The sequence below is a fragment of the Sarcophilus harrisii genome, chromosome 1 (genome assembly GCF_902635505.1).
Source record: "Sarcophilus harrisii chromosome 1, mSarHar1.11, whole genome shotgun sequence".
Lineage (NCBI taxonomy): Eukaryota > Metazoa > Chordata > Mammalia > Dasyuromorphia > Dasyuridae > Sarcophilus > Sarcophilus harrisii.
This window is the reverse complement of record NC_045426.1, coordinates 117,986,805-118,000,683: the sequence shown is the minus strand read 5'-3', so window position 1 is coordinate 118,000,683 and position 13,879 is coordinate 117,986,805. Positions and strand designations below refer to the sequence as shown.

Genomic DNA, 13,879 nt, shown 5'->3' with positions numbered 1-13,879 from the left:
CCAGTCAGTGAATGTGTCAACAATACCAGGAGCAGCTTTAAAACCTCTACAAGGGGGTGTATGCAGGAAGTCTAGCTGCCAATCTTCACCAGGGTCCGGCCTCTCCTCCGGACTGGCTTCAGGAGAGGTGGGGGCTTAACGGCTCCCTCAGGGTTCCCCTGGGCACAGACTGGGCAGGCCGGACAGAGCTGTCTGACCGCTCTCCCAGCTTGTGGCCAGGAAATCTCCCTTCCCCAGGGAATGGAGAGCGGTTCTCCCCAGGTGTGTGGCCTGGTGCAGAACCAGAGATCAGTTTCCACTGACTTGCCTCTGGGATTAACAGGTGGCCTGAGAGTGTCTGAAACCAGAGGAAGAAAGTCTGTAGCCCCTTTCCTTTGTAAGAGCTATTTCCTGTGGGCTATAGGAAGGGGTAAAAGAATCGGGAGTGGGGAATTAAAGGTGCCACAGTCAGTGGTGAAAGAGCAGCAGCTTTAGCAGTTCCCTTAGCCTGAAGCGAATTTCCCTTCTAGTGGCCTTTACAGAATATGACCGAGATCTCTCTGGGTTCATGGACAGCTTGCCATAGGGGCAGAATTTCTCCCCCATTTAATGGGAGAGTTTGTCAACATACCTCTTTCCTTCCAAATAGCTCCGTGAGCATGAAAAATATGAAAAGCCCATTTGGAGTCAGTGTAGATGTCGACTCTCACCCCCTTCCCCAGTTCTAAAGCCCTGGTATTTCAGAGCCTTCAGAGCAGAAGTCCCAGGAGGCAGTGGCTTAGCCCCCAGGGTATTATAAGGGCTCACCACAGAAAAGCCTTCTTTCTCTCCCCATTCTCAAGAAAGCTCCATCCATCTGTGAACCATTCCAGTCTGGGTTCTCAAGGGGAATTTCCCTTAAGTCAGATCTGCTGAAGTAGACAGAATCTTTAACTTCCTCACAATTATGGACAATCTCTCCCGGTTGAGAGACCTTCTCAGGGAGAAGAGTGGCAGGATTTAAAGTGAGACAGACTTAGAGAGTCAGGTCTAGGGTATCTAGCAGAAGAGCCTGGTAGCTAGTAAGTCTCACACCCCCAAGCCACTGTTGCCCTTTGGCTTCTAAACTGCTCTGGACTCTGGGGGGGGGGGTTAGAACCTCTAATGGATGTCCCAAGGTTAGTTTTAAGGCTTCCTCAGTTAAAAGGTCTGTGGAGGCCAGTGCTCTGAGACAGGAAGGTCATCCTAAGGAAACTTGAGTTCCGCTTCTTTGAGAAATAAGCAACAGGCCTGGGAGGAGATTCCAGAGCCTGAGTAAGGACCCCCAAAGCCTGCCTACGACTCTCATCGACATACAGGGTGAGAGATTTCTGTAAGTCAGGGAGGACAAGGGCAGGAGCAGAGGTCAGTTTGGCTTTCAGGGTTTTAAAAACCTTGGCCTGATCAGGCTCCCATTCAAGAGGTTATCAGGACCTTGAATAGAGTCATAAAGGGGTTTGGCAATAATCCCAAAATTAGAAATCTAGTTCTGGAGAAACTGGCCATGCCTAAAAAGGTATGCAGCTGCTTCTTTGAGGCAGAGTTTGGGAGGCTTAGGATAGCCCATTTTCTCTCCACAGTTAGAGAATAGGAAGTGGGAGTGAGATTATGGCCCAAATATTTGACCAACTGACAGGCTATGTGGGCCTTGGTAAGGAGACCCTATAGCCTCTCGAGGCTAGAAAATTTCGGGTCTTTGTGGCTGCTTTTAGGGACTCTTCTCTGGTGGGACTGCAGAGCAAAATATCGTCCACATATTGGATAAGACTGCTGCTGGACAACTCTGGTTCCCTTAAAGTGTTTAGCTAACTCTTGCCCAAACAGATGTGGACACTCTCAGAAACCTTGAGGTAGAACAGTTTGGCCTGGCCGAACCCCGGGTCCCCCCTCTCGGGGCAATCCCTCTTGCAGTGTCCTTCCTGGTTGCATCCAGGCCAAGAGCCTACAGACCTTTTCAGAGGGCAGTTTCTTGCCCAGTGGCCAGGCCCTTTGCACTTAAGGCACGAACCCCTGTGTTCCTTGGAAATAGGGGGGCCAAAAGTTGGGCCTACTCTTTGTTCCTCACCCTGGTCCTGAAGTCCTCCTCCTCTTCTGCAGCTCGATCTCTATTATTAAACACCCCCAAAGCAACTTCCAATAACTGAGTCATGGGAGTCTGGGAACCCAGAGCTAATTTCTGTAACTTCCATCTTATATCTGGGGAAGACTGATTGATAAAATGCATGCTGAGGATAGTGGTCCCCTCTGGAGAAGTGGGGTGCAGATTATTGTATTTCCTCAGAGCCTCTACCAGGCAGCCCTGAAAAAGGTGAGATTCTCCTCAGCTGTTTGGGCCATCTCCCTAACTTTGTCATAATTAACCTGCTTCTTAATCCCCTTCTTCATGCCCTCAATGAGGCAGGTGAGAGATGATCCCTTCTCTCCATGTCTCTGTTTCCCTCTTGGTAGTTCCACCCGGGGTCTGAGAAGGGGACAGCTATGGCCCCTGGTTGGTGTCCAGCAGGGGAGGAGGCAGCCGTGTCATCCCCAAACTTCTGGGCCAGGTCCCAGAGCCTCATTTTCTCCTCTATGGTACAACAAGAGCAGATAATGATATTAATGTCTCCCCAGGACTGATCATATTGGAAGGTAATGGCTTTAAATCCCTCGATATACATGGTAGAGTCCTCAGAGTATTTGCCCAGTTTCTCTTTAATTTGGGAAAGCTCCGACATGGAGAAGGGCATCTGCACTCTAAGAGTCACCACCCCCAGGGTCAGCCACTTCCCTGAAGGGGAAGAGTTTAGAAGCAGCTGCCAAATCAGGGTCCTGAGCAGCAGCTGTGGCTGAATCAGGGTCCTGGGGAGGAGTAAGAGAAGGATAGAGGCTTTGGGGCAGGGCAGCCTCAGAAGGAGGCGGGAGGGAGCAGGATGAGAAGTAGGAAGCGCTGCTTCTCAACCGAGAAGGACTAAGCTGTGGGGTAGTCCCAGGGTCTGGCTGTGGGGGAGAGGGGAGTTGGATAGTGTGGGATCCAAGATCCTGCTTTTGATAAGGGGGAGGTTCTGGAGGTGATTTACAAGTGTCCTGCTGAGGGTTGCAGCCTTGAACCCACAAAGGAGTGGAAAAGAGGGGGTCATTTAGGGGATCAGTTTCTACTTCCAGTTCCCCTGCAGTGAATTTAACTAACAGCATTCTGCAATTTAATCATAATTTAGGGTCCTGGGAGAGACCCATGAAAGCCTGAATATAAGGAACTTCAGTCCATCTACCTTGTCTCCTGCAAAATAAATCTAGTTCTCTAATAGTTCTGAAATTGATTGAGCCATTAATTGGCCGTGCCTCCTGGTTGTCTAACTTATATTGCAACCAGACGGTATTGCAAAAATAGATTTGTCTCTATTTTTAAAGAGAGAGCCTAAGGGAGAATCTTTAGGAATGGAGAAGGAAGCTGACCCATTCTGCCACAAGCCCCAAACTTCCCCAATTCTACAGTTTTCATTCTCCATAGGCATCCCTAGAGAGACAGAAAGATATGACAAAAGCTCTCCCCAGTAAGAGGGCTGTTTGTCAATTCACGGGAGTTTTCTGCCCAAGCATCCTTGGACAGAGAACTCTGCTCTGCTCGGGCATGGGGCCCCAGACAGCTCAGCAGTGTCCCGGGAGCGTGAGCTGCCCTCTGCTATAGAAAGAGGGTGGGGGCTTACCTCAGCCAGAAAACACCATAAATGGGTCACCAGATGATGAGGTGAGGTAACGAATGAGTGAGGTTCCTTCTCTTGGAGACACAAGTTCAAACACCAAGAGGGATTCTCTAAGCGGCCATATCTTTCTCAAGAGAGAGATAGATTTGCAAAGAATCATTTTTTGAAGACCCATTTTATGTGTAAGTCTAGGGGAAGTTTGATAATTCTCAATTGAATGTGAAATCTTGCCTGGGGTTGTGACCTCCTGACAAGATCAATAGGACTCTGATTTGCTTTTGAATGATACAGCTTATCTCATTCTGAGAGGATGAGAGAAATAATATATTTATTATTTGGGTTGTATATCAAAAGGAACATGATTTTTGTGATTTTACATAATTTTACAGAGCTCACTCAGGTCATACAGAGTTCACTCACATCAACCCCTCCTAGAATTCTGTCCCAAGCAGAATTTGGATTGTCCTATGTTACATTGGAATAACAATTTTAATTGTGGTCCTACGAACATAGTACATTTGTACAATTTTGTTGTTGTTGAGTTGTTTTTCAGTCATGTCTAATTCTTTCTGATCCATATATGGGGTTTTTCTTGACAAAGATACTGGAGTGTTTTGCCACTTCTTTCTCCAGCTCATTTTATAGATGAGGAAACTAAGACAAATGGGGTTACTCAGTTATATCTGACTCTTTGTCACCCTCTGGGCCATAGAATTCCAGTACTGTTCATGGGATTTTCTTGACAGATAGTGGAGTGGTTTACCATTTCCTTCTCCAGTAGATTAAAGCAAAGAGAGGTTAAGTGGCTTGCCCAGTATCACACAGCTAGTAAGTGTCTGAGAGAGTCTTCCTGCTTCTTGCTGTATCTTCTGAACCATCTTCCTGTCTCCAAAGACTTTTTTATGGTTAAGTTGACTTGGGTCCACACAGAAAAGACAAGGTTGTGCATCAAAAAACACATTCTTGGTTACATATTAAGTGCTCTTGGACTGAAAGGTTAACTTGGATGTAATTTCTGCTGGGCACACAATTAGAAAATGGAGGCAAGTGAATAATAGATCTTGGTTTGTTTTGTCACTATTTACATGTGGAATGAGATAGAAAAAGAAGATCCTCCTATGTGCCTAAAGTGACAATAACCATTATTGTACTATAGGACATAAATACATAAAAGTACCTATTAATATTATTTTATAACATTAGAATATTCTATGTTCTATTGAAGTTTTATTTATTTTGTTAAATATTTCCCAGTTACATTTCAATGTGGTCCACTCTTGCTTTGGGTAATGCCTTAAATACTTGTTGATTGATTTTTTTTTTAAAGGCCTGTTTATAAATTGACAAATATGTGTCATTGCTTTGGTAGATTTTCCTTGTTTACAAATTCTGTACCAATGAATTCATAGGCCCAGTCCCTATCCCCTATTAATATAATATCATTTGATCCCCATAACAACACCGTGAGACAGAATGAATATTATTACTTCTGATTCAAGGAGAGTACATTGATGCTCAGAAAAAATTATTTAATTTACCTGTCATCATACAGCTAAGAAGCAGAACTAGTACCTGAAGCCAGGTCTTCTGTTTCCACAATGTTGACTTTTGCTAACTATCCCAATGTCTTTCCAGAATAGTCATTGTTAATGTATCTGGGTCAAGAAGTAAATGTTCTGGTTAATCAAGTATACTGGTTGATAGCTACTATTATATATTCAAGATAGAGTAGTAATTTTCAAAGAACAGAAAAACATTAAAATGCACTTGATAAAAAGTTCTGTCTGATTCAGAATGTTCTTGGAGTACCTCGGCCATAATTATGAATGTCAATTATTACATGGAAATAACAAATTCTGATTGAGAGCATGCCAGAGAAGCCAGTTCTTCCTTTATATGTTTATAGAAGTACAATCTCTTTTACAGTATCATTCATCTCCCTCACATAGAGATTGGAAACCCCAGGAAAGAGCTCAGGAATCTTAACTTCCTATTTCATCTTTAAAAAAAAAAAATCATTTCAATGACCTAATCCCTCAATTTACTCTGAGTAAAATTTGTATTATCTATCTCACCAGAGGTATGGAAATATTCAGGATCTTTACAAAGTTCTTTGTATACATCAGGGATTACAATAAGTAATTGTAATTTAAACTTTTTTTTTTTTAATTTTAGCTATTTTGGGATAACTGATTGAACTAACTCTTTAAGGTACTGATCAAAAAGTAGTTGGCTCAGAGTAGCCTATCGTCACTCTTAATCTAGATTTGGGAATTTACACTGTGGGGAAATCCAGCTGGTCTGCAACTGGTCTGCAATTTTATATTCTTAGAAAGTTGCCAAGAAGCTTTGAATATTTAAGTGACATACTTACAGTTATTTGTGCAGAGGCACTCCATCCACTATGTCATGGTGCCTTACTATGTCATGTCCTGATAAATATCTTTATATACAGAGGTCAATGCCTTATATTATTATCCTTACTTTTGTTACCACTTTGTAGTAATATGGATCACATGAAGACTGTAGTTCCTCCTAACTTTGAAACTGGAAAAAGCAAATTAGTTCCGCTTTTTAATTGTGGTATTCAATTTTTAAAAAGTGGCAGCAATAAAATATCAGTATATAGTTAATAAAAATAGTTAATCCATAAAAGGAAGCAACCTAGACATGTAGTGAAATAAATCAAGACAGTGGATGATATATTAATATACTTGAGATATTAAAGGAACCATTCAACTTGGACAGATATTCAATGAAGCACTCATGAAAATTCACATGAATCACATGAAATAGGAACATATGGAGGAGTAACAATCTGTAAGAATGGTAATAATAGCATGGATTTATATAAGTTTATATGATATTATAAGATTTTCAAAATATTGGTCTTACAGTCACATACTTTGACAGATATTATCCCAAAGTTATGGATGAGCAAATTAAGTATCAGAGAGCTAACATGACTTAATAATGGTCACACAGCAAAAAAAAAAAAAAGTCTTGGAGCCAGAATTCACAGCTGCTTCTAAATCCAGAGATCTTTTTACCATAATACATACCCTATCCTAATAGAAAAAAATATTTGTGCATTAACTATTCAAATATTATGTGAGTTTTCTGTATAAAGAGTGTGTCTTCTTTGTAATAATATTACTAGAGAAATAGGACAGCGAAGTGGGGTGGTAAATAGATCACTAGGCCTAGAATCAAGACAACCTGAGTTCAAATGCAGCTTCAGACACTTAATAACTATGTGAAGCTGGGCAGGTCACTTAACCCTGTTTGCCTCAATTTCCTCATCTGTAAAATGAGTTGGAGAAGGAGATCACCCCAGTACCTTTGCCAAAAAAAAAAAAAAAAAAAACTCTAAATGTAGTCACAGAGTCAGATAAGTCCAAAGCAACTGAACAATAAAAATATTATTAAAGTTATTTGTTAATATTTAGCAAATATTAATAAAATTCATTATCTCAGAGGATTGTGATTAAATGCTATGTAGGCAGCCTTTAGCTTCTTCCAGCTAGCATCTATTTTCTGAACTAAAGTGAGCATGTTGAACTGCAGCATCTCCTTTTAAATTAATAATACCTATATCCCTTCCTCAAAGAACAGAGAAATTGCTGTGCTAAATGAGAGCTCAATTTCCAATCTCCTAGTTGTTTCATATCTGTTTTGACTGAGCACTTATAGATTTAGCAGCTTCCTCATGGCAAAAGACTGTACTTTGGCTGTCCTGGAACCGAGAGCTACTTACCCCAGAAAAGGCGGCTGAGTCTCACTTGACATAGATTTATAGAGCCAGAGAGGCACCTGCATCTTTGTATAAAAGAGCATAGAAAAGTATGTTCCTTTTGAATCCAGTGGCCAAAGAACAGTTCACAAAAGAAATTTTAAAATTTAGTACATGGATGAAACATGGAATATTGCAAAAGAACCTGCATTTGGAGTCAAAGGACCCAAAATCAAATCCCAGTTTTACCATTCTTCCTATATGATTTAGGGTATATCACTTTTTTCACTGAGACACTTAATGAGCTGTATGACCCTGGGCAAATCACTTTACCCTAGTTGTCTCAGTTTCCTTACCATAAAATAAGATGTAGAAGGAAATGGCAAACCACTCCAGTATCTTTGCCAATAAGACCTCAAATGGGGACTGAAACGACTGAACAACTTTTCCATTTCAGATCTCATCTGTTAAAACGCCCAAGGTCATCTTCAATGATATTCTTATCTTTATGATGTCTTTATGATATTCTTGATTAAGTAAGACTCACAGACTGAGGAAAATATTTTAAGTACTTCTGAAAACAGTACTTAAAATATTTTCCTCAGTCTGTGAGTATTTGAAAACAGTATTTACTCAGGAATATTTTCTGGCTAGTATTTGAATCATTTACCCTCTACAAACATTCTTAGAATCATAGGCACTTTAAGGGTCTTAGTCATCTGGTTCAAGAGTTCTCAAAGTGTGATCTGGAGCCACTCAGGGGACACTGAAACTACTTCAGGCAGTCTCTAGAGTCAAAACATTTTCATAATAATACCAAGATATTTTTATTTCTAACATTATAATTATAATATAAGAGGGGCAAATGAGAGATTTAGACTCAGTGCTCTAGAAATATTTGAGATTATTTTCAGCCTACCAATAAGTTATGATCCAAAACAAACAATACAGACCAGAAAAGAATATAAAGGAAATAGTCATTTTTTAAAAATCTGTATATTAGATGAGTTTATCTCTTGGTTGATGGCTACTTATTTTCAACATGTTGAGCCCAATCCTATGTCTTCTAAATGCCCTCCACTCCATTTTCTCCTATCCTACGCTAATGCTACTTAAACTGTGGATCACCACTCCATATTGGATCATGTAACTGAATGTAGGGGTCATGCAATTATCATTTATTATCAGTAAATGTTTGGTTTGTATACCTATTTGATATGCCTATATGCCTGAGGTTGTGTAAAAATTTCTTGGGGGAAAAGGATCATGAAAAAAAGTGGAAAAAAAGTTTAAGAAGCCCTGACCTAGGTTCCCAAATCCCAAGTTGTGATTTTTGAGACTGAAAAGAACTGAGCATTATAATCATGATTTTTCCAGGTTTATTACCTCTGTTTCCTTGCTCCTTGGGGGAATTACCAGAAAATTAGATGCTAGTCATCACTGAGGTTACAGTAGGCTTAGGAGACTGCTATGATCTTTATTGTTCTTGCTGCACTGGGAAGCCCAGCAGAAAGTTGACAAGCCTTTATTAAGCTCTTTCTATGTGCCAGACACTATGCAAAACATTAAGGACACAAAAAAGCAAAAACAGCATATTGGGAATTCTTAAACCGTTTACATTCCCTGTGACTGAAGGTAACACTCAGAGGACCGTTGGTTTTGTTCCCCACAAACAGCATGTTTGAGCTTGAACTTCCTGCTAGATTTGATTTTATTCTCAATTACCTTGTCTCTCCCATAAACCTGACCTGAGGTAGTCTTTTGGGAGCTTGTATTCCCTGTATGAAATACACTTAATAAAGAAGGAACATGGCCTATCAGATGCAGAGTAGCATTTCAGAGTTGAAAAGGACCTTAGAGGCCATTTACTCTAGCCCATATCCCCCAAAAGAATCTTACATAATTAACAAACTAATCTTGTTTTGGCCTCATAAACCCCTTTGTCAATCTGTTGAATGTTTTTAAAGGCATTAAATAAAACATACAGAATTACAAATGAAACCAATTATATTGAAATAGTGCTATCAACTTCAAAAAAATAAATCTTGATTCCCCATGTTAAAACCTCTGCTGTTTAGAACTCTCTATAATTTATATTTTATATTTATATATTATATTTATAATTTATCTGATAAGTCATATCTCTTTTGCCTGAAGATCTTTTTAAAAAATGGCATTTGCCACTTCCCAAAGCTTTTCATTCTACTCATGGATAGCTTGAATTGTTAGGGAGTTTGTTTTTTGTTGTTGTTGTTGTTGTTTTTCCAAAATCACATTTAAATTTGTCTCTTTTTACTTTCAATATATTGCTCCAAGTTCTATTCTCCTAAATCCATAAAGAACAAATCCAAATGGTGGTATATTAGACAAAGCAGAGGGACTTATAGTCAAGGTCAAGGGCCAAATCCTGCATCAGATACTTACTAGCTGTGTGTTCCTAGGCAAGTCACTTTACCTCTCAGTTTTACTTTTCACATCTGTAAAATGAGCATGATAATAGCACCTACCTCTAGGAGTTGTTTTATGGATCACATTACTTAACAAATGTATTTGGTATGTTATATAGCATTATCCCTCTTCAAGGAGATAGCTTTCAAACACTCAGGCTGCTAAACTTCTGACTTAAAAAATTTTTCAGCTACTTCTTGTCCTGTGTCTAGTTTTTAAAATTCAATTATTGGTCCAGAAATCCAAGTTCAAACCTACATCTTTCCCTTATAGTTTTGTTACCTTAGTCCAGTGACCACTCTAAACTTCTATTTCCCTATCTATAAAATGAGGATATTGGACTACATACATATCTAAAGTCGCTTTTAGCTATGAATTTCCAAGATTTTTATTGTTCATTCTGCTGAAATGTAGTCATGTTCCTTGAAAATTCAATAATTACATCTTTGACTTTCCTATCATACCCTTTCTTTCAATAACTATATTCTCATGAGGGAGGGGGTAGAGAGAGAAAAGTCATGTTAAAGAAAACAAATGACAAAACATATATCAAGAACATGGTTAATAAAAGTCTTCTATTGACAAACAATCTATAGCCTACCAGACTGGACCCTGACTACCATGATTGCATCTGACCTCCTGGCTCTCTTATCTCTTTTATCTGCCCCATGTTAAGGTCACCGAACTCAAATGACATTCTCCCTCTAATTACCCTGCTTTCATGTGCTTTTTCAATGATACAGTCAGTTATCAAAAGTACAAGTAATAAAACTGGAGGCAGATGATGCAGTTGAGCTTTTTGACTGCTTAGTTGGGCACTTTTAGGATTTATCTCTATCCGCCTTCTTCTTATAGAGCCATCTGCTGTCAGTCTCTCCCAAGAGGCTTCCAGAGGTATCTGTATAATCACAGGAACACAGATATGGAGCTGAAAGGGACCTTACAGAGCATCTTTTCTAACCCTTTTATTTCACAGAAAAGAGGGCCTAAAGCCAGGGCACTTGTGTCAAAATTAGGATCTGAACACAAACCCTATGTATGGTGTCAACTTCAGGGTTCTTTCTGCTGTAACCTCATTATTTCTAATATTGTGAGTTTTTTAGAAAGAAGAAGAAGGTCTAGAAACAAACTCTGCTCTGAAACTTCATATCATTATAGGTTTAGAATTGGAAGGGGCTTTAAGGGCATCAAGTCTTTATCTCATTTTACAGATGATCTGAAATCAAAAGAAAGTAAGTAGAAGTCTTGTCCAGGGTCCTACAACTAGTATGGGAGTAGTGGGATTTGAATCCAGGTTTTCTTTATTCCAAGTCGAATATTCTATCTACTATGCCTTGAAAAAATTCCTTTGCACTTCAATTTCTTCTTCTATTAAATGAGAAAGATAGACTTGATAGAAAGATAGACAGCTTCTTAAATTGTAGTTCACAATCCCACATAGGATCTCGCAACTGAATGTGGGTATTTGATTTGTATATCTATTTTATATACCTATATACCTGAGGTCATGTAAAAATTTCTCAGGCAAAAAGGGATTGTAAGTTCCAGATGAAAGATCCTACCATCATTATGTTTCCTTTTATGGTCCTTTCATTTTCTTGAAGTTGATATTTTGGTACATTGGAAGTTTTATGATTTCCTTGGTGTGGACACTTCCTATACCAAGGTTGATTACAACCCCCTTTCCACCTTAGCTGATGGTTTTTTGAGATACTGTAGCCAAAAAAAAAAAAGTCATGATACGGCAGCCGAGTCTCTGAAGACTTTATTAGACTTTAAACTTTGTTAGACTGAGCCCCAGAGAAAAATCGTCTATAAGGCCTAGAGTGAGAGTATTTTTTTAGCTTTGTAGAACCTGCTGGTAGCAAGGTCTTACAAAACTTAAGGACTACTCCCTGAAGGAAGAATGAAGGACAAACAATGCTCTCAGTGGAATTTCACTCCTTGGGAATTTACCAAGTCCAGAATGAATTGAACATGTTTTTAAATTAAATGCTGAACTCCTTGAAAGCAAAATCTGTTTTGACTTTCTTGCATTCACATCTTTTAACATAGTGCCTGCTACATATAAGGTGCTTAATAAATGCCTATTGAAAATATAAATTTATATTTATAGAATTTTTTATTCTAGCAGTTGCAGACATATATTTGACAAAATACAAATCAGTGGGAAAAACAGAACTGACATCCAAAGTTTTGGGCTAGCAATATCATTTGGGAGTACCTTGCATTTCAGTGCAAAACTATTAGATGTATAGCTAGAAGGGACCTTAAAGAGACCTGAAAAGGCATTGAGTCCTATTTTACAAATGTATGTAATTTTACAAATTTTACATTTTACATGTTACAAATGAGGAAACTAAGATACAGAATGGTTGTGAGTGGCCTGGTATCACCCAGCTAGTAAATGAATAAAGCAAAATTCAAAGTTACATTTTTCTGATTCCAAGCCCAATGATCTGTCCACTACACTGTAATGGCTTGATTTTAAAGACATGAAATCGAAGCCAGAAATTTGAAATGATTTGCCCAAAATAACTAACATTTGAGCTGAAACTTTAATTTTCTGACCTCAATTCCAGAGCTTTTTTGACAATTCCATCCAAATGTATGGCCCTTTTTATGTTTTTGAATACAACCTTTATTTTAAAATGTAAAAATCATTCTTAATTTATAAGCTGTACAGGTGGAACTTAGTTTGCCCACTCTTGAATAGGATAAATTACATTATTTAGATTTTATCTATGGATTTTAGCTCAGGTTCACTCCCAATCACACAAGTATGATATAACTCTAACGTGTACACAGAATTAAAGCATGCATCTTTTTGAGCAAATATTTCAACTACGTTGAGTAATATCCTAACCCAAGATCCTATCTAAGATGATACTACAACTAAGCTGCTCAAAAAGATATTTCAGATGAAATACTTCAACTTACCCATTGGACAGTTATAATAAATAAATAAAATTTATGTCTCAATCAATTTATCTTGTTGTAGAATAAATGTTATTTCATTATAAAATATTATTATCTGTGAAAAGTGAATAATGAAATGAAATAATCTTTATTTTATTTAAAAAATTAAAACTTTATAAAATAATTTTTTTAAACAAAGAGAAACAATATGGATACCTAATTTGACCTCAGAGCAAAGAAGACTTGAGTTTAAGAATAGTCTTTAACACATGTTAACTTTGTGGCCCCAGCTAAGGAAAGCAGGGCTTCTTAAACTTTCCCACTCACAATCCCTTTTCACCAGAGAAATTTTTATATGACCTCTGATATATAAATATATATATATATGTAGATATAAATAACAGTTATACAAATCAAACATTTACTGATAACAAATCACAAAGAAGTTTCTTTTCAAACAATTCTTTGGTGTGCATATACTTATACCATTTGTTAAAGACAAAAGCAAATTTACATACTAATGACATGGATAGGCTTGTTTTTTACTTAGAATTAAATCTTGGCTAAAATATGTGATACCTTTTACTACTGTCAAATTTTTCACAACTTCCACATTGTTATATGACCCCATATGAGATGATCTACAGTTCAAAAACCTTTGTTCTAGATCACTTTCTTAAACTCAGGTGAAGGAATTTCCTCAGTTACCAAAAAAGGTCTAGCTCCTATCTCTTATTTAAAAAAAAAAAAAAATGCATACAGCCTTGATGGCTGATTATGCCTAATTATTAACTAGTACTATCTATTTCCTCAGATAACCTTGTTTTTCCTTAGGAAAGACTAGACTAGGATAGGACTGGATAAGGTACAGTAGAATAGGATAGAGTAGGGTAAGGTAGGGTAGAATAGAGTAGAATACAATAATTTCAGAAAATGAGGTTGTTTGTAAATTCCTGGCCTCCACTCACAGGTGTTTGAGAGAATGTCAAAAAGAAATGCAGCTGGATATGAGGAAAAAAAACTGGTTTTGGAGTTGGAGGTTCTGGATTCAAACTCAAACTATGTGCTCTTCGGAGAAATCACTTCTTAACCTTTGTGGACC

General features: G+C 38.2%; 1 protein-coding gene across 2 annotated transcripts in view; it reads left to right on the top strand.

Annotated features, from left to right (window-relative positions):
- The window catches only part of SLC1A1 (solute carrier family 1 member 1), a 108,914-nt gene that overhangs the window by 37,478 nt on the left and 57,557 nt on the right, over positions 1–13,879 (top strand). The window lies entirely within an intron of this gene.